This window comes from Microcebus murinus, chromosome 12 (assembly GCF_040939455.1).
Source record: "Microcebus murinus isolate Inina chromosome 12, M.murinus_Inina_mat1.0, whole genome shotgun sequence".
Classification (NCBI taxonomy): Eukaryota; Metazoa; Chordata; class Mammalia; order Primates; family Cheirogaleidae; genus Microcebus; species Microcebus murinus.
Window position 1 is genome coordinate 72,201,742 of NC_134115.1, and position 21,478 is coordinate 72,223,219.

Consider the following 21,478-nt stretch of genomic DNA (forward strand, 5'->3'; position numbering starts at 1 on the left):
CACGAAAATTAGGAAGAAAAAATCAAATAACCCCATTAAAAAGTGGGCAAAGGACTTGAACAGAAATTTTTCTAAAGAAGACAGAAGAATGGCCAACAAACATATGAAGAAATGCTCAACATCTCTAATCATCAGGGAAATGCAAATCAAAACCACAATGAGATATCACTTAACCCCAGTGAGAATGGCCTTTATCAAAAAATCTCCAAACAATAAATGCTGGCGTGGTTGCGGAGAGAGAGGAACACTCCTACACTGCTGGTGGGACTGCAAACTAGTTCAACCTCTGTGGAAAGCAATATGGAGATACCTTAAAGCGATACAAGTGAATCTACCATTTGATCCAGCAATCCCATTGCTGGGCATCTACCCAAATGATCCAGTGACACTCTACAAAAAAGACACCTGCACTCGAATGTTTATAGCAGCACAATTCATAATTGCAAGGCTGTGGAAACAGCCCAAGTGCCCATCAATCAAAGAATGGATTAATAAAATGTGGTATATGTCCACCATGGAGTACTATTCAGCTCTAAGAAACAATGGTGATATAGCACACCTTATATTTTCCTGGTTAGAGCTGGAACCCATACTACTAAGTGAAGTATCCCAAGAATGGAAAAACAAGCACCAGATATATTCTCCAGCAAACTGGTATTAACTGAGTAGCACCTAAGTAGACACATAGGTGCTACAGTAACAGGGTATTGGGCAGGTGGGAGGGGGGAGGGGGGGCGGGTATATACATACATAGTGAGTGAGATGTGCACCATCTGGGGGATGGTCATGATGGAGACTCAGACTTTTGGGGGGAGGGGGGGAATGGGCATTTATTGAAACCTTAAAATCTGTACCCCCATAATATGCCAAAATAAAAAAAAAAAAAAAAAAAAAAAAAAGAAACCCTCATTTTAAAATAGTCAAAATGGAAGACAAATATGCAGCGTATCTACATATGTACAATGTTTTCAGAGACTTACAATGTTATGGGAAAGCACTGCCTTTAAAATGTTAAAATTGTAAAGCACAGAACAAAAATACATGCAGATCTCATGAAGAACCTGCAGGGGAATAACAGGCAGAATTAGAGAAGAATGTTAACAGTGGCTGTCCCTGGTGTCCCAGTTTCCTTCTTGCATTAATATCTGAGGAGGGAGAGAACAAGAAGGCCAGTCAGGGTTTCCTGATGTTGACACACATCTGGCCTCAATTTTGATTCTTGGGAGCCAGAGCAATAGAAGCAAGAGAGCCAGGAAAATAAGGTAGGGGCTAAAACCTCCTATCCTAAAGCACATTAAAATTTACAATCACTGGCAATTAGAGGGGAAAAGTCAACATTTACTATGGCCTTTCAAGATAAGCAAAAAGGACCAGTGCGACCAAGAAAAAGAGGGTAAAGCTAATAAAGCTTGGCTAGTGCCACTTTCCTTAATGACATCAGAACCCACATCAGATACACAATTTTTCTTTGGTACAGTACCCTTGAACTGGAAACCACAGATTTTAATCTCTATTTAGGAGGAAAAATTCAGACCATAAGCAACACATTTCCATGTGACTTTAAATATATATTATCAGCTAATGATAGGAAAACCTTACATTGCCTAGTTGAGTTTGCACAAAATGCCACGACTTTCCCTTTCCTTCCAAAAACAGATCTCCAAAGGCAGATCCCTAGCCAACGAACAAGAATCCCAAATATCAGGAGAAAACTTAACTTATTCTATCCAGCGTTCCTCTGATCTTTAAAAGAGTGATTTTGCAGTGCTTTCCAAATTCACAGCAGACACAGTGTATAAACATCGAATCATCAAAGACAGTTCGACAGAGCACTTCACTTTTAGAAACATTACAAACTAAAACTTAAGAGCTTCTACACCTGCAAATAATAAACTTCAAAGGCAATCCAAAACTATCCTGGCATTATCATACATGGGCATAAACATGTGTGGTGGGTGTGTGTCTGTTTGGTTTCAATAATTAATCGACTAACTACAGTTTAACTAGTCTTACCTCAGCCTTGGATTCTTATAGTGTCCTGAAACTATTTTAAGTGTGCTGCTCATAGCTTTACAGCATCTCACGATTTGAAGGAAACTTCTGAGATCATCTAGTTCAGGGCTCCTCAAACTTTTTAAACAGGGGGCCAGTTCACTGTCACTCAGACCATTGGGGAGGATGCACTGTGGGCCCGGGATGAGTCTGCAGCTAAGCAGGACAAGCAGCGGTGGCAAAAACACCCAGAGGGCCGGATAAATGTGCCAGGCGGCCCGTGGGCCACAGTTTGAGGACGCCTGATCTAGCTCCACCTCTTATCCAACGCTTGAATCCCTGCAGAATCTATGTTGTGTAGTATCTGCTGGAACACTTCCAATAACAGGAAACCCATTACCTTTCAAGGCAGCTATGAAGTCCGTGGGCAGACAGCTTGCTAGAGAGTCTCCAAAATGTAGTTCCAATCATCCTGTCTGAAAGATGTGTCATTGCAACCCAGCTACTCTTCTGTAACCAAACTGGATCTTCTCATCCTTCAAACATTTCAAGGTTTATCAGGCCAGTGAAGATAAAGATCAGATCACCTGTTTTTTTTTCTGTCTTTCCTCTTTCTCCCAATTCCTACTTCACAGATCTTTTACAACTCATTCACACTCTTTATTGAGAAGACTACAGTTGATTCATTCTATCTTTGAAGGATGGCTCTCAAAACACAGTACCATACCCTTGCTGGAAGAATACAGTGAAAGTAACAGCTCACTTGCTCTTATTTTAACTTTCAGATAGGAGGTGTTTAGAGAAAACACTATAATGAAAAAAAAAAAACCTCCATAGTTTGATCTAACAGCCATTTCAAATAGGCCCAACTTTGAAAGATGCTGTTACCATAAGCCAAAAATTATAAAATCAAAGTCCCCAAATCTGTTTCTCAAAGAAAATGTGGGCCCCCAGTACTTCATTAAAAATGCAGAATCCTGGATCCTTCCCAGATTGTCTGAATCACAAACTCTGGGCGAGCTCAAGAGTCTGCATTTTAAATACACACCTGGCCAGTCCGAGTGCAGTGGTGTTTACAAGTCATTGATCGCAAAAAGTTACACATTTCTTTGTTCCTTCTCCATTCCCACTGCTTCACTAGACCAGCCTTTAATAAAAAAAATAAGTAATTCTGATGTACAGTAAAAGGTAAGAACCAATGCCTTACTTATCCATGCTTGCCAAATTGTTAGTGCTTTAAAAAACACAAATGCACACACACACACTCTCAATGTCCTGGCAGTCCACAAAGACAGAAATGAAGAGACTAGAACAATCTGGATTGGTTCCAAATGATGGTAAAGCTGGGATTAGAATCAGGCACTGGTCATCATCTTTTGTTACAGTCCAAGCCCATCCCCTAAAGAAGACGACGAGGTAGTTTGTGGTAGGAGGATGAGGAGAGGGACAGAGTATTAGGTGGAGCCAAATTGGGGGAAATAAGTGGCCTAAAGCAATTATTCACTCACACTTAAAGTAGTGAGTAGCAAAAAACTGTTCAATTTGGAGAAATCTGCCAAAAGAGAGGAGAGGAAAATACAGGCAAGGAAAGAGAGGGGGAAAAAAAAGGAAGGAAAATCCCAAGCAGTAGAAATGAGCATTCCTGTGACTCTATAGGACAGATCTGTTGAATTCAGCCTGCAGCTTTGTTAAAGTTCTAGAGCTTCGCCCTTACAAATTCGATTTTCAAATTTTTTTGTGTTAACATTAAGCCTTATGTGATGTGGAAAACATTCCCCCCAAATAAGCAAACTCAAAAGCAAAGTTGTTGGCATCTGCATCTGCTGCAATAACAACAACGAAGAAAACTCTAGGGTCACTATTTTTTACACTCCAGGATGGTGATCAAATTTATTTCCTCATATCCAAGACAATATTCTAACAATGAAGGCAAAAAGCACTCCTAAAATTCTTTTCATTGTTTAGGAGCCCGGTTTTAAAAAACTACACTTCATCCCAGTTCTAAATACAGATGCAAGCTTCAGACAAAACATCCTACCACAAAACTAAAGCTGAAAACGCCCAGGACCAACCAATCCACAATCAAGAGATTAAACGCCAAACCCAAAATGGTAAATGTAATAACCATGACCCTTACCATGCGGTAAAAGATGAATCTAATTAATGTTACCTTAAAAAAGAACTTAAGTAACTCCTCTCCTTCCTGTCCAATTGCCCATTACAGCCCTTGGATGCTGTTTAGTGGAGACAATTCAGTGACACACAGGAAAGCGTCTTCTGACCAATGCACTACTTCACCCTGGGTGAACTCTCTGAAACGTGCATTGATGGACTGATTCCAAAGGCATTGAAAGAGGCCATGATCTGTCAAACATTTACAATTACAAGAGGATCAATAAAAAGAGGATTGTTAGACAGTTATTTCCCAGATTGCTCTAACTTCTGGTTTCAAAACCAAAAGAAGGGTGGAGGGGGGAAGAGAGGAAGCAGTGACTCAAAACAATGACATTTTGTTAAACCATGAGGCTGGAAGGGACTTGAAAGGTCAGACAGTAAATCCCCCCCACCCCCTCCCCCTGCAAACCACTCAGTCTTCAAGCAAGTCATATCAAGGGCAATTTTAACATACCCAACAATCTGATTTGTCAAGTTATTTTCTCAACTAGCCCCTCATCACCCAGAATTGCCCCATGACACTTCAAAATCCCCTAAGACTGGAACTGCACATCCATGCAGCTGTTTGCACTCACACACACTCTTTCTGCCCTTAGACATCAAATTACCCAGCTTTCCTGCCCCTTCATTCTGCCCTCTTCCCCAGCCCTATCCAAATGCAGTTCTCACGATGCTCAGCCCAAATACCATGGTCAGCCTTCTGGGATCCCCTCACACCAGCCTGCTACCTCCCAAGCTCCTTTCTGCCAATCTGTCTTTTAACATCCCAATCCTGATTAAACTCCACACTGCCTGTCGTGCTCCCATTCACAGCCTGCAGAGGCCCCATGGAGAAAACTTAAGGATAAGGTAAAGCTGTCACTATTAATCAATGCATTCTAACCTTGGCCAAGCCCACAATAGCAGCCATTAATGCTGTCATTTCTCTATGCTCGCTTCCATTTCTCATAGCACCTCTTCCAAGTCTTTAAATCCTCTCAAACAAACCCCACAGTCTGCATGTCCATCATAGAGAAGTTTGTGGACATCAGGCAAGAAGCCCTTCAAAGCTCCACCTTTCCCCTCCTCCTATCACCAACCACTTGAATGAGCTGGGCCTTTCTTCCAGATCTCTCCTCTAGCTTCCCCACCCTCACCCTAGACCAGTCCTCTCAAGCTTGGATGCACATTAGAATAACCAGGTGGCTGCTCTGGCCCCCTCTTTCAAAGGCTGAGTCAGCTGGTGTGAAGTAGAACCCTGTACGTGGTATGTTTCAAAAGCTCCTCCAGGTGAGTCTTAAAATGAGCCCAGGTTGGGTGTCACTGACAAAGACAACTTTATCCACCCCCACATTTTTCTTTTTCCTTTTGGCGACAGGGTCTTGCTCTGACACCTGGACTAGAGTGACATCATCATAGCTCACTGCAACCTCAAACTCCTGGGCTCAAGCGATCCTCCTGCCTTGGCCCACCACACCCGGCCCCCGCATGGTTTTAAATACCAAATCTGAAGCTCTTTTGTGGGCTGTCTAAATGCCCCCCTGCACATCCCATTTGCATTTCAACCTCAATAGGTACCAAACTCCTCATCCTTATTATAAGCTGAACTGTCCCCCCCAGAAATTTGTATGTTGAAGTCCTAACTCTCAGTCCCTCAGAATATGACCACATTTGGAGATAGGGCCTTTAAAGAAGTAATTAAGTTAAAATGAGGTCATTAGGGTGGGACCTAATCCAATATAACTGGTGTCCTTATAAGAGGAAAGTCAGACACAGGCAGGTCAGAGGAAAGACCATGTCAAGACACAGGAAAATGACAGTCACCCACAAGGCAAAGAGAAAGACCACAGAATAAACCAGCCCTGCTGACACTCTGATCTCAGACTTCCAGCCTCCAAAATTGTGAGAAAAGAAATTTCTGTTGTCATTTCCCATGCCCTCCTTACCCTCTCACTTCTCCATCTTACTAAACAACATCACCATCATTCAGTTTTACTCTTGTCTCCCTCTCACCTATCATAGCTACTCATAGTCGTATCAATTCTTCCTCCTAAATATCTTTCTTCCCTCCAGACCCACTGTCAATGCCTTAATTCAGGCCCTAATCAGGTCCTTTGAGATGGTCCAGTACCACACAATCTCACTTACATGTGGAATCTAAAATAGTTGAACCTGAAGAATTAGAGAGTAGAATGATGTCCACTAGAGGCTGGGGATGTGGGGATGGAGGGAATAGGGAATTGTTGATCAAAGGGTACAAAGTTTCAGACAGGAGGATTAATGCATTTTGAGATCTATTGCCCAGCAGGGTATTAATAATAGATTGGATATTTCAAAATAAGAGTAAATTTCAAATATATCACCATAAAAAGAGATAAGTTAAGTGAGGTGATAGATGTTAATTAGCTTCATTTAATCATACATTGTATACATCTATCAAAACACCACTTAGAGAAAAAATAAAGAGGTTTTTATAAATAAAGGGAGAAAAAAAAGGTATTCCAGTCCTTTCCACCTGCAACTATTACTCATGGCTGTATAGAGAATAATCTTACTGAAACAGAAATCTTGCATGGCAATGACCTGTTGTGAACCCTTCCGTGATTCCCCACTGCCTCAAGTTCAACCTCCTCACGCACAGCATACTGTGTCCTCCAGCTACTTCCCACTTAGGCTGTAACCCACGTGTTAGGCTCCAGCACTTTGGATCTACTCCAAAATTCCCTAACGTATAATGCTAATCCACATCATTGTCTTTGCATAAGCACTTGACTCTTCCTAGTATATCCCCTCTTGTCCAAATTCTATGCCTGGCAAATATCTACTTATCCTACCAGTCCTAGCCTGTCACTGAACCTTTTTATGACCCTAGTCCCCACCTAGATTAGTCACTGACTCTTTAATGCAGCCTCTGAAACTTATACATACTTCATTGTACTATGATCGTACACTAGCAGGGACCAACCAAGTGTCATAAATACATGAAGTGCCTACTGAAAACAGATCTTAAACTTGCATTGATACAGAGAAACTATGCTTGCACTAGGACCAATCATAATGCCTATCTACATCATCTTTTAAAGCCTTGACCTGAACAAATAAAACACATGTGAGGCCAAATTCATTTAGCACATAGACTACCAGTTTTGCAAATTCTGGCTGAAGGTGTAAAATACCAGAGCCTTCATTTCTCTTCCTGTTACTCCATGAAGTGGAAAAAGACTCCTGAACATGCTTGTGATATTCCCTTTGTCTGGTTACCTGTGCTCATAGGCTGATCCTTGTTCATGCTATCCTCAGTTGAGCTGACACTTAACTGACAGCAAAAAGAGGATGCAGTATTGAGTTGGATAACCTTGAACTCACTGCTACTCAGTACTAATCAAAAATATTCTTTTACATGGATATTCATAGATAATATCCTGAAAGGTATATAATAATAATAATAATCCATCATTCCACAAGGAATATGGAGTGTCTATCCTTGGACAGAGCCAGCAGAAAGATACTTGCCCGGGGTGTCCTGCTTTGGCTCTCACAGAATTGCTTTCCTGAGATAAGCTTTGGCATTATGCCACCAACCTACACTGAGCAACACTATGGGCTCTCTGGATCACACAGCTGATTGTGTCCCCTCTTCGTGTCAACTACTAGGAAGGAGAGCAAAACATGTGGCCCTTTTCTAATATATAGATAAGACCCTGAGGTGGACCCTTAATCTTGCTCTCTGCCTAAATCCACACTCTCGCTTCCTCTTTTCATATTTCCTTTCTGTGCTTATTAGATTTCATTATATTCAGTGGGGAAATACACATGCAACTAACTTCTAACATTAATCACACAGTGTTTTAATTTAGTTCTCACCCCTAGTGTTTTTGAGTTTTTCAAAAGGAGGCCTCCAGCTTGCTCATCTTTGTATCTCTAGGGCCTAATAAGTGATCATTAATTAGATGTCAAGTTTAATTGTATTGCATGTGACTAATTCCAGTAATGGGTGAAATGGTAAATTAACTATCTCTTACGGAAGCCCACTTTATTTCCCCGAAGCCCAAAAATGGTCTCTGGCTGTAATAGCAATGGCATCTGGGAAAAAATTTAAGCTTGCAGGGATTAATATAAGGAATACATTTTAAATAAGTACTGGTATAAATACAACTTAGTTTTTAGTTCTTTGCTATCCATTTTAGAGCGCTTGTTCCATTTTCTAGTAATTAACCAGTTATTTCACAGAAGCATATTCACCAAGAATATTCCACCCTCAGTTCATGCAATTCAAAACCAAAACTTTTCATGGCACATGAAAGCCAATGCATTCAAGGGAAGCATGGTAGAAAAGGTGCTCCATTAAAATGCAAAACTTTGGATGTGTCAAGGATATTACCAGAGCGGAGAGAAGAACACCCACCAATGAGGTCCAGTTAATGTCATCCAGGATCAATCAATATCAGTGTCCCATTGCTCTAATCAATTTCCAAGTTCTAAAAATTGGCATTTCACTCATATTAATTTCTATCTTTAAATTTTTCTCAAACTCTGCTGGTAGGGGTATGAACTGTTATCATTGTTTTGGAAATCAATTCAATCATTTCTATCATTAGCCATAAATATCATCCCTGCCTTTTAAGGCAGCAGATTCTGTTACTGGGAATCTACTCTACGAAATCACCCGAAATGCAGAAATAGGTTTGCACACAAAGGTGTTCACTGCAGTGAGTTCACTGCAACCATAGCTAAATGGAATTAAAATCATCCCCTAATTATGATATAACATTAAGGGAAAGGACAGGATTCTGATTGTACCCAGTACTCTTTCAACAGCTATTAGAAGGGAATATATCATAAACTTGACAATGGCTATCTCTAAGTGGGTATTATGATTACTTTTCTTCTTCTTTATAACTTTGTTTCTCTACAATGAACACATAGGAATTACTTTTGTACATTGAAAAGTTTTTAACAACATTTTTAAATCTACTTGGAAACCAAATAATATTACTCTCAGATTAGTGATCCCACTCTTAGATAGTATAAAAAAAAGTACATAGAAAGCTGTTGAGTGCAATGTTTTTTAAAATAGCAAAGAAATGAGAAATAAAACTAAATGTTCAAGGCTGGGTACAGTGGCTCACACCTGTAATCCTACCACTCTGGGAGGCAGAGACAGGAGGATTGCTTGAGGTCAGGAGTTCGAGATCAGACTGAGCAAGAGTGTGAGATCCCGTTTCTACAAAAAATAGGCCGGGCGCTGTGGCTCACGCCTGTAATCCTAGCTCTTGGGAGGCCGAGGCGGGCGGATTGCTCAAGGTCAGGAGTTCAAAACCAGCCTGAGCAAGAGCGAGACCCCGTCTCTACTATAAAAATAGAAAGAAATTAATTGGCCAACTGATATATATATAAAAAATTAGCCGGGCATGGTGGCACATGCCTGTAGTCCCAGCTACTCGGGAGGCTGAGGCAGGAGGATCGCTTGAGCCCAGGAGTTTGAGGTTGCTGTGAGCTAGGCTGACGCCACAGCACTCACTCTAGCCTGGACAACAAAGCGAGACTCTGTCTCAAAAAAAAAAAAAAAAAAAATAGAAAAGTTAGCTGGGTATGGTGGTTCTCGCAGGAGGATGGTGAGCTATGATGATGCCACTGCACTCTACCTGGGGTGACACAGCAAGACTATGTCTCAGAAGAAAAAAAAAAAAAGCTAAACTAAATGTCCCAAAATAGGACAATGATTGAATGGTTTAACTTAAAGTATTATTACAAGGCTATTAAAAATATGATTTAAACTATATTCCTATATATAACCATGGGTAAAAAATAATAATAGAAACAAAAACACACATTCATTACCTCTAGGTAGAAGTAGACCATAATAGACCATAATGAAAATAGGCCATAAAACATGATTAAATGAAAGTATATAGCAAATATAAGTGGTTTTGTTTATTTAAATCTTGTCAAAATGTGGTTTTAAAAATATTAGAAGTCTGGGTATGGTGGCTCACACCTGTAATCCTAGCACTCTGGGAGGCCAAGGTGGGAGGATCGCTCAAGGTCAGGAGTTCAAAACCAGCAAGAGCGAGACCCTGTCTCTATTAAGAATAGAAAGAAATTAATTGAACAACTAAAAATATATAGAAAAAATAGCTGGGCATGGTGGCGCATGGCTGTAGTCCCAGCTACTCAGGAGGATCACTTGAGTCTAGGAGTTGGAGGTTGCTGTGAGCTAGGCTGATGCCATGGCACTCTAGCCTGGGCAACAGTGAGACTCTGTCTCAAAAAAAAATAATAATAATAATTTAGGCAACATTTAAGAATATGCTAAGCAGTATTTCACATAAAAATAGTTTTAAATTAGTTGAACAGTTTTAAATACTTTAAGATGTGTTTACTGAAAATTTTTACCCACTGAGTTATTCTGCCATTAAAATGGGATGAAGGCAAAAGGAAGTGACTGGCAGGTAAATAATCCTTTACAGTTTCCATTTATCAGAATAAGCCCAAAGTAGCCCACTACCTTCTGCCATGACAGCTACTGGCCAGAGTTAATACTTTTCTTCCCAGTCAAAATTAATGGAATGTTTTATTAGTCAACTTAGGCTGCCATATCTAAACACCATAGATTAGGTAGCTTAAACAATAGAAATGTATTTTCTCATAGTTCTGGAGGCTAGATACCTGAGATTAGGGTGCCAACATGGTTGGTTTCTGGGGAAGACTTTCTTGTTGGCTTGCAGACAGCTGCCTTCCTGCTGTGTGTTCACATAGCTTTTCCTTGAAGACAAAGATTTCCTTCTTCCTCTTCTTATATAGCCACTAATGCTATTGGATTAGGGCCCCACCCTTATGACCTCATTTAACCCTAATTACCTCCTAATGGCCCTATCTCCAAACACAGTCACACTGGGGCTTAGGGCTTAAACATATGAATACTGGGGGGACATGATCAGTCCTTAGCAAATATTAAACATATTTTACAATAAATCTCTTGCAGAAATATGTATTTAGACATGAAACCTGGGCTAATTTCTGCTCCTACAAAAAATGGTATTCAACAATGTTCCTAATCCCTGAATCAGAAAGAATTTGTGACTTGTGGCCCTCTACTTTAAGAAGCCCAAATGCTTGCAAAGAAGCTGGGACTTCTTCCCCAAATTCATGGTAGCAAACCCCTGCTTGAATATTGAGACTCCCTTGAACAAGCAGAGAAGTTCAACTGATACTTCCAAATATGAAAATAAAATTTCTCCAGGGAGCTTTAGACTTTTGTCTATACCACTTCTCTCTTAGGGCTATCGAGAATGCTTTTCTTGGAATTCTAGGCAGTGCATCAGAGTATTCTGTGCCTCTTCCTGGCTTTGTCTGCCTTGAACCTAACATAACTCTATGACTCCAACCCCTTCTGACCCAACCTATTTCTGGCACTAGCCTTGGGCAATACCTGTGCCTATTACCTGCCTGGACCTACACCTAGTCTGATCCCAAATATTGCCTGTGCCTGTGTGACCTGCCCATGCCTTGGTCCCAGATCAGGAGCCTGGAGTCCTGCCAGTTCCACAGAGTAATCAGCTTAAGGAGAAGATATTCAACAGCAAATAAAGGAATATAAGTTGATGAATCAGTACCAAAACACACTAAGTAAAATCCCCAGTTACCTAGACTTCATGAATAAATATTATGAATGAGGTAGAGTTCAGACAAATAGAAAAAGCAAATATCTTATCTTTTTTTCCCTCTATTTCTAAGCAGAAAATAAGAATAAGCATAATAAAGTATTTATAGTACAATAAGTAAACTTGAAAGACTGAATTTTTTTTTTTAGCTAAGGTCTTTCTATGTTGCCCAGGCTGGCCTTGAACTCCTGAGTTCAAGTAATCCTACCACCCTCAGCCTCCTGAGCAGCTAGGACTATTAAGTGCATACCACCAGGCCCAGCAAAAATTGAATATTCCAAATTATAGAAAATATTTGAATGTATTTGAATCAACAGATTTAATATGCTGGTAAGAAAAGCTGAGTTACTGGTGAAATAGGGAGATGATAGTCAAAGAGTATAAACTTTCAGTTATAAAATGAGTAAGCTCCGGGTATCCAATGCATAGCATGGTGACTGTAGTCAATACTGTATTGTATACTTGAAATTTGCTAAGAGAGCAGATCTTAAGTGTCCTCACCACAAAAAAAAAAAAAAAAAAAAACAAGTGAAGTGATGGAAACTTGATTATGGTAATCATTTCACAATATATTTGTATATAAAATCATTATACGCATATCTTGAATATAATTTTTTCAATTATACCTCAGTAAAGCTGGCAGGGGAAAAGAAAAGAAAATCTGAGCTGTCATGTACCTTTCATTCCCTTCCACATAAGACCCATTCCCTATAAAATATTACTTAAACTTGGAATAGTCATTAAAACTCAATTTGTCCTCCACACAATTCCTTAGCCCTTTAAGTCTCTTTAAAATAACATTGCCCTTGTTCAATGGGTTTTTATCAAATGTGGATTATATATAACTTAGATACCACACATTTCGCCAAAGCAAGCATCCAGCATATAAACCTAAGATGATGAATTTTTCCATCATCACTGAATCTGAAAGTATAAAAAAATTTAATTTCAAGTGTGGTCAAACTACAAACTATCATGTTAAAGTCTTAAAAGATTTGCTCAAGAAAATTCTAACCTTTGCCCACTCTTCCATGTTGTAAAGAGAAGCGTTAGCAATGTTGTCCAACATGAAGAAGTTAGTGCCACCTGAGCCCAACCTTACAAAGACATAGGAGGATGCAAATACCTGGAGTTCTCCCAAGTTTAACTTGAGCCTGTTGGACTAAAATAGCCAAATGGTGGGTCAAGTCTTTAAGATTAAACAGTCAGAGCCAAGTTGAAAATAGAAAGCATACAGCTGCAGAATAGGACTGGGAGAATGATCTGTGCAAACTGATTCTAAGTCCTCTATTTTAAGACGAGGACTTGATGACCTGGAAGGTTGAGTGCTATCAAGGGTCCCACAGGCAGCAGCAGGAAAATTGGCACCTGAATCACAGTCTTCCATCTCATTTGATCTCAAATTTACTTTATGGATGTCTAATTCAAAATATTTCTTTAAAACTCTTCATGAAGCTTTTAAAAGGGGATAAGGGATGCACACGAAAATCCTACCATGGCCAAAAAAATAAATAAAAAATAAGAATCCTAGCACAGCAATAATTCTTACCATTATTTTTTAAATTAATAAGAGGCTACAAAATACTCACCTAATCATCTGGTCTTTACTTACCAAAACTTAACTTCAGTGTTCTAATTTCTTACGAATTATGCATAGTTACTAAATTGGGAATGACACCATGTAAGAGTATTTTTTTAACCTAACCAAAATCTACTTCTGCTGTATATGTATGCACAGCTTCTAATATAGAGCAGGCCTTCAGTAAATGCTACCATTATTTAGCAATATATTAAATTGCTATAATACAAAACTACCTAAATGCCTACACCCATTTCCCTCCCCCCCCAAAAAATCTTTTCTATTCCTATTTGACTTTGTCAAGTGAAGGGGGAAAAACTCACAAACAGGAAGGCCCGCTAAGTATCACAAAATACACCAACTCATCAAAGATCGCCTTCTACCTGTCATTCACTTCCACTACTCTATTTTGCTTCTGTTATCCTTTCTTCTATGACTCTGCAATCCACACACACACATCCCTGGGTATTCCTTACAGAGTTAACCTGTTCTCATTCTGTAGACCTCATCAAATCTCACTTCCCCAAGGAAATCCTGAATCACCCCCAAAGTCAGATGAGGTTCCCCATTTAATCTCTTTTGCTCTTTCCCTCGTGCATTTATCACTTTGTGTATTTATACGTTTGGGTGATTATTTGGTCAATATCCTCCTTCCCACTAGACTGTATGCTTCATGCCCAGTGAAAATGACTCACCACTCTATTCCCAGCTACTAACACAGTAATTGATAATGTACATAATAAATAGACATTGAATAAGGAATGAGACTAATTCCACATAGCATACCAACAGACTAGATCAGTGTTTGCAAAATGTCTGATTTGTAACCAGCACCTTTTTTAATGAAAATTAACAGACTATCATAGGAAAAAATAGAAGAGGAAATAGAGCTTACTGTATGTAGTAAAACTACATAAAACTATTGTTTCATTCATATACGTATGAACATTTCTAACGATGAGTCATGAACAAAATGCTTGAAAGACACCAAATTAAATGTCCCAATGTAAACTCCTCCCAATGTCCCATTAAAATGCTCAAGAAGGTGCACCAAAAGACAAAAATTGGCAATAGTGCTAGAAATGTAAGAGAAAAAAGACAAAAATCAAGGCATTAAAGGATGGTTAAGATGCATATTCTTGAGCCACACCTTTTGAACTTCAATAAGAAATATGCTCTGATAAATTTAGAAAAAATCCTGAGTTTAATTTAGAAATATGAAAAGATGCAATTGGCCATATAAATATGAGAAGCATAACACTAGATTGAACCATATGAAATTGCCTTTTTTATAGGTCAAGAGCAGTCAAATACCAGCAATTTCATATGACTCAACCTATCAATAATGATAATAATAATAATGGCATCTAATACATTCAGCATGCCAGGCATTTTAAAAACATTCATTGAGGATTTATGTATTGTGTGTTGTTTCTCTACAAATGAAAATCTGTAGGCTTAGAGACATTATGTCATCTATCGAAGGCCATGCAGCTAACTACTGGATGAATAAGGATTTGTAACATGGTTTTGCCTGGCAAGCCAGTGCTCTTTACTAAAGCCTATAGTACCTTCCATAACAGAAAACTTAAGAGTAAGAATGAAGATCCAATGTATCATTTATGATCATAAATGTAGAAGTAATGTTTCCTATTAAGAGATACTAAAAAACAAGATCCAATTAAAGGTTACTTACAGGCAAAAATATATGAAACAAAATGACATTAAAAGTTTAAGATCAGAAGAAGAATGAAGTCATCTCAAAGGAAAAAAAGCTGGTAGTATTAAAAAGCAGAATGTAATTCTAAATGCATAGAGCATGATTTTATATTGATAAGCACATAATAAAGGCCTAAAAGAAACCTTTATATATTTAATATTATGCTAATACATACAGATTGCTATAAAAAATTGACAAAAGCTCATTTGTAATTTGTAGAAACATACTAAGGGGCCATTATCAGATCATAACAGCTCATACAGATAAACAGGGCACAGTGGACATGAATAATATTATTATAGTGGCTGAATTAATAAATATATGTTGTACTTGTCACTTTTAGAAAACCATGCTCTTTTTAAGCATTTAGGAAATAGAAACCCTTAATCTATAAGACATAAAAATTGTACAGGCCACATTCACTTACCAGAATAAAACCAATAATCAATGCAAAAGTCTACATATATAAGTACCTACAATAAAGCAATCTTCAGCCAAGTCATACCAAACCACTAGTAGCATTCCCAGTGAAGGCAGATAGTAACAAGAACATTTACTTTCCCTGTATTGTTTTAAATTTTACAGTGATTTGTATTAGCACAAAACATAGAATTTAAGCTAGTTCCATTAAAATAAGATTGCCACTTTCAGATAGAAAATGTCTCCTCTGTCAAAAATGACTGACTCAAACTCAAAAATAAAAACACTGTTGATTTCAAAATTATTGAAAATATAGGCTAGGCACAGAGGCTCATGCCTATAACCCTAGGATTCTGGGAGGCACTGAGGTGGGAGGACTGCTTGAGGTCAGGAGTTCGAGACCATTCTGAGCAAGAGTGAGACCCTGTTTCTATTAAAGACAGAAAAAAAGTAGCTGGGCATGGTGGTGTGCACCTGTAGTCCCAGCTACTTCAGAGGCTGAGGCAGGAGGATCACAGCTTGAGCCCAGGCATTTGAGGTTGCAGTGAGCTATGATGACACCACTGTTCTCAAGCCTGGGCAACAGAGCAACACACAGTCTCAAAAAAAAAAAAAAAATACACAAACACACACAGAACTATACATCAAAAATTCCAGCAAAATTGATAAATTTCTATCCTTACATACTTTCATAATTTAAAACAGATGAACTAATTTCAACTCAAGAAGCAAGAACCAAAGTTTTGTCTATTTTTTTGCTTTTCTTTTTTTCATCAAACCAGCCTTTATCTTTATCAATGTTTCCCAATGTTGAAAGATTTCAAGATTTCCTCCTTTTCCCTTCCTACTCCACAGTTTCAACTCATGCTTCAAGTCTCAGCATAAATGCCACTTTCTCAGAGAAACTTTCCTCTTCTCATCCCCTCGGACAAGGTTAGTGGCCCTGTTATGTCTTTCCAGGAAACCCTGATTTTCTCCCTAATTCCAATCACCTGGAGTTAGTTTTTTCAAAGGCCATCTCCTTCACTAGAATGTCAATCTCATGAGATCAAGACGGTACCTTATTTACTATAATACACTCAGCAGATGATGGATATCTATTTTTCACATATTCAAATATTTATAAGTTCAATTTTTTATTTAAAAAATTGAGTTTCTACTATGTGATATTGCACTAAACATTGAAAAAAAACAACAGAAAATAAAATAGGAATAAAAAAAAATCTTTGCCTCATCTAAGACAATGTCAGAAGAAGGTAAGTGCAATGGAGAAGAAAATACCCAGGCAAGCTGGAAAGATGAGAAAGGTCATACAATTTTAAGTGTGGTGATTAGAGAAGGTCTCATCACATGAAAATGGGGAGAGGGCAAACATTTGGATGCCTGGGAAAGAACATTCTAGGCAGAAGGGACAGCTGAGGGGAAAGGCCAGGAAATCGCAGTCCACTGTGTGGATAAGCTCACACATGGAGACTGTTTAGAGTAAGGATAAAATTCTAGGAACATCAGCACTAAAAGATGGGAAAAGCAGCACCAACCCTCAAAAGAGATGAAAAGAAGCCAGCAGAGATAGAGAATGATTAATTATATATGATACATATTAAATAGTGTGACTTACATAGTCATTAGAAATTAAAAATGAAAGATTTCAATGGCATGTGCACCTACTCCTCATACAAAGCAGAATGCCATTAAATATTCAGAAGGAGCAAATATTTTAAAATCTATAACAAAGTGTCCCAAAATGGAATAAGAAAGTTATTCTTAAGTGGTGGAACTACACACAAACCTCCTATACATTCCAAAAGTTCAAAAACGAGCAGGTACTGTTTTTGCCATCAAATGGAAATGACTATAATTTCAAATGATCATAATGGCTTGGAAAGAAAAAATAAGAATAAATTTGTCATTGTCCTATTTTGCATCCAGAAAGGCATGCCCATATAATTATCAGAAATTGAAATAAATTCTTAAAGATTTTTTTAAGCCAGATAAAGAACAAAGTTGTACTGTATCCTGCTTTTTACCTGAAGTAATTACTTAATCAGGCAACTAAAGCTTAAAATTACTTGACCAGATTTTAAAAACCTCCATGACAAAATTGCTGTAGTTTCTCCAAGTATAATCTTTAGGCTACTGGGATTTCCAAACTTCTTCTGAGAAATCTGTGTGTCTTTTATTATAGTAATGACAACAATATGATGCTGCTATTAGTCCTACAGTAAATTAAAACTATATTTGCAATTCCCTCAGCCCCCAAATCACTACCAGTCTTCCAATTATTTTAAGAATTTTTTTTTCAGACAACATTAACTGGAATGAATTATTTCAGAGATTTTTGTTCACTCCAAAGGAATATTATGCTGAAATTCACACCATTTCCTTCCTATCATCCCACAACTACCACATCAATAGAAGCCATGGTGGATGCTCAATGAACGTTTGATAACCCATAAAACCATCATAATCTGCTAAAGAAAAACAATATAAAGAATCAAAGTCAGTCTTATGCTTGTTAAAATACTGAGTATATCACTCCTCTCACTCTAAAAGTTCTCTGCAGCTTATTGCATCAATTCCACTGGCATTTATTCCAACATATATTAATAACAATTACTCCTGAACACCGCAAGCTCTGACTTTCCAGCTAAGCTTCAAACTCAAATTTCTAGCTACCAGCTGAAAGTATCTGCCATGTTTTAGACATGTCAAAAGCAAACCTCACTGCCACAATCCTCATACTATCATGTCCCTTCTGATAACATCAATGTGCCCTTTTTTGTCCCCAAGTCTGCAGCACCTTCTATGCTATCTCCACAACCTTCAAGACTAGCCCCCCCGCAACACCCCCACTCCCTGCTACGACCTGTAAATTCCAGGCACTCTTCCCAAGCCTGTCACTCTCAGGCAGTACCCTGGGCCTTTGTTACTACTTTTCTACAAGGAATGAGCTTCTCCACCAACTTGTCCATCGAGGCCAGCATCCGGCTGCACATCATTCCTCTCCTCCAAGGGTGACTTACCTTTTCCATCCTCAGACATGCAGAAAGCTCTTCGTGTAAACCATGGTTTACAGTATTTATCACTGTCTGCCAGATCTCAGTCATTGTTTTCCATGTCTCTCCATATACGAGCTACTTGAGAGCAGGGATCATCCTTTTTTGATTGCTGATTTGCTTGTTTTTTTATTTCAGTGTCCTCAGCCAAGCATAAAGACACAGAAGTGCTCCAAGATTTCAGCTGCATAAAACTGGATTCACGGGGTCTCACATAAAGTGACCAGAGAACAGATTCTGCTGAATTTGGAAAAGTCAGCCATCTTGCCCTAGCCTTTGAACCTTTATACCACTGTGTCGACTCAGAAAGTAAAGCAGGCAGTTCTCTGTGGAACCATTAATACAATAAATAGTGGGTACAGAATGAATGCCTCATTTTTGTGACTTGACAATAATCCTTCTCCCAACAAATCATAGTCCAAGAAGGCAAAGCAGCCCCTTAACAAAAGGCAATTCTGTTTCAGCTGTTTTACTCCCTTAGTAAGAACACACTATCCTTATCATCTGCTGATTACAGACTTCTAAGGGGGGGTCCCTCGCTTAATACTCCCACAATGAAATCTAACTATAATGAATAACTCCACCTATCTGCTCTGCTCTTAAAGTGGCTGATAGGCCTCCCTCCACCCATGCCTTGTTTTCTACCTAACAAAAGGCTCACAGATGCTGAACACGTGTTCCCAAATGCCCCTCCTCCCCTTGCCTGAGACGGAGATGAAGCACAGCTCTTGTGGAAATATTCTCTGCAATATTTGTTGTGTGGGTTGCCACACAGCTGGAAACGGTTTTCTTGTTCCTCGTTCATAACAGACATTCATATCACTCTAACAAGAACTCCAAATTGAATAACGTCATACTGCACTGATTCAAGAAGAGCCTGTGCAAGCTCTTCTGGCTTCGAACTTCACTTGCTTAATCGCAGCCTCAAGTATAGCCTCTCTAAAGTAAAAGGGGCTAGAGGCAGGCACAAATACAGACAGACACACACGCAAATGTATACAGGTGTGTCTATAAACACACCCACACATCCTACACACATAAATATCCATAAACACACATACATTTCTGTAGGTTTAAGTAAAAGGACAAGTTTGAAAGGCTATGTAACTAACTGATGACAAAGGGGTTACATCAGACAGGTAAAATGGAAGAGGCACTTTAGACACATCTATGGTATTTTATCAATGAATGAAGCCACCTCCTTCTGGTCAGAAGGATTTCTACCATATTCGAATCCCTGAGTGACTTCCATGAGACTGTAAGTGAAATGCATTAACAAAGCAAAGCACCATGATAGTGTGACCTCAAAATAAGTCTAACTTGCCACGAACACCAGCATTTGGATTATTCTAGGAGGCAAGCCATAAACTGAACATAGAAACTCAAACACAAGTTGGGTTAAAAGAATATCCAAAAATGAATTGGAAGCCAGCCAGGGCTACAGGTAAAACACAGCTGTGTCTGTCTCTAGACTTTACAACTAACAGGTAAATCTTGGCAAAACATTTCCAGTTTATAAAACGAAGGGGAGGTTACTATGTCTATGTCTCTCCTTCACTAAGAGGGAAAAGCTAACTGACCTGAAAGCACGGAGACTATTTGAAGAATGTGTTCCCAAAACTGAGGAACTCAACAGACATACCCCTATATTTGAAAGCATTTCAAAAGAATTTCTGGTACTAACATAATGACAGAATGCAAGCTCCAAGAGATAAGGGACCATACATGTCTTGTTTCCTGCAGTGCTATTTTCCCAGTACACGGTGGGTACTCAACAAATACCTACTGAATGTGGAATGAATGAATGAAAATATAAAGGATTAAATTGAGGAACAAATAGTAAATGAAAACTAGAATTAAAAGCCAGATAACATCAATTATTATTCTTATTTTACAGATACAAAAAGAGAGGCACTTCGACTAACCCAGCAATAGCAAAACTAGAAATAAAAATCCTCTGGATCCACTTTTTCCTCTTCGAGGCTGACTTCATCCCCTAGGGTCCTTCTAGACCCTAATCTTGCAGGACCCCTCCCAGACCTTCCCACCCACACCTCTCCCCTGAGGGTCTTTGGTGCTTCTCTCTCTTATAACACTTGTGCCGAATTGTAATCATCTGTTAATATGTCTGTAAGCTCCTCCTGGAGGGTAGGAATCCCAAATTATTCACACTCACCCCTAGTAACAACACCTGCTATGTAGCAAGCAGTCAATTAAGTGCTCCTAGGCTTGAACAGAACTTGTTTCCTCCACCCCTGAACCATGTTTCCTTCCAAAGAGCCAGGAATATCCATTAATTGGGGCAGAATTTTAGAATGGAGACAGTTAGGGATTGGTCAATGAAAACCACGTGTACATAAAGAAAACTGAATACAGTAGATTGACATGAAGTCAAATCAAGGGGACTGTTTTGACATTTAAGATAATAAAGTTTAAAAAAAATAGAATAAAATTCATTTCACCTGTAAATAAATACATAAGGCCATAGGCTGGGCGCAGTGACTCACACCTGTTATCCTAGCATTCTGGGAGGCCAAGGCGGGAAGACTGCTTGACCTCAGGAGTATGAGATCAGACTGAGCAAAAGCAAGACCCTGTCTCTACTAGAAATAGCAAAATTAGCTGCTCAGGAGGCTGAGACAATAGGATCGCTTGAGCCCAGGAACTGGAGGTTGCAGTGAGCTATGATGATGCCACTGCATTCTACCCAGGGCAGCAGAGTGAGACTCTGTCTCAATCAATCAATCAATCAAGCCAGACGTGGTGGCTCAGCACTTTGGGAGGCTGAGGCAGAAGGATGGCTTGAGGCCAATAGTTTGAGACCAGCCTGGGCAATACAGTGAGACCCCAGATATAAAAAAAAAAAAAAAATTGTTTTAATTAGCCAGGCCTG

General features: G+C 39.0%; 1 protein-coding gene across 6 annotated transcripts in view; it reads right to left on the reverse strand.

Annotated features, from left to right (window-relative positions):
* LPAR1 (lysophosphatidic acid receptor 1) overlaps nucleotides 1-21,478 on the reverse strand; it is a 140,837-nt gene that overhangs the window by 112,952 nt on the left and 6,407 nt on the right. The window contains exon 1 of one of the 6 annotated variants that reach the window (XM_012736719.3): nucleotides 18,553-19,154. The exons of the other annotated variants lie outside the window; for them this stretch is intronic. The gene's annotated coding sequence lies outside the window, so the exon portion shown is untranslated. Of the gene's footprint in view, nucleotides 1-18,552; nucleotides 19,155-21,478 lie in introns of those variants that run through there. 6 annotated transcript variants of the gene reach the window in all.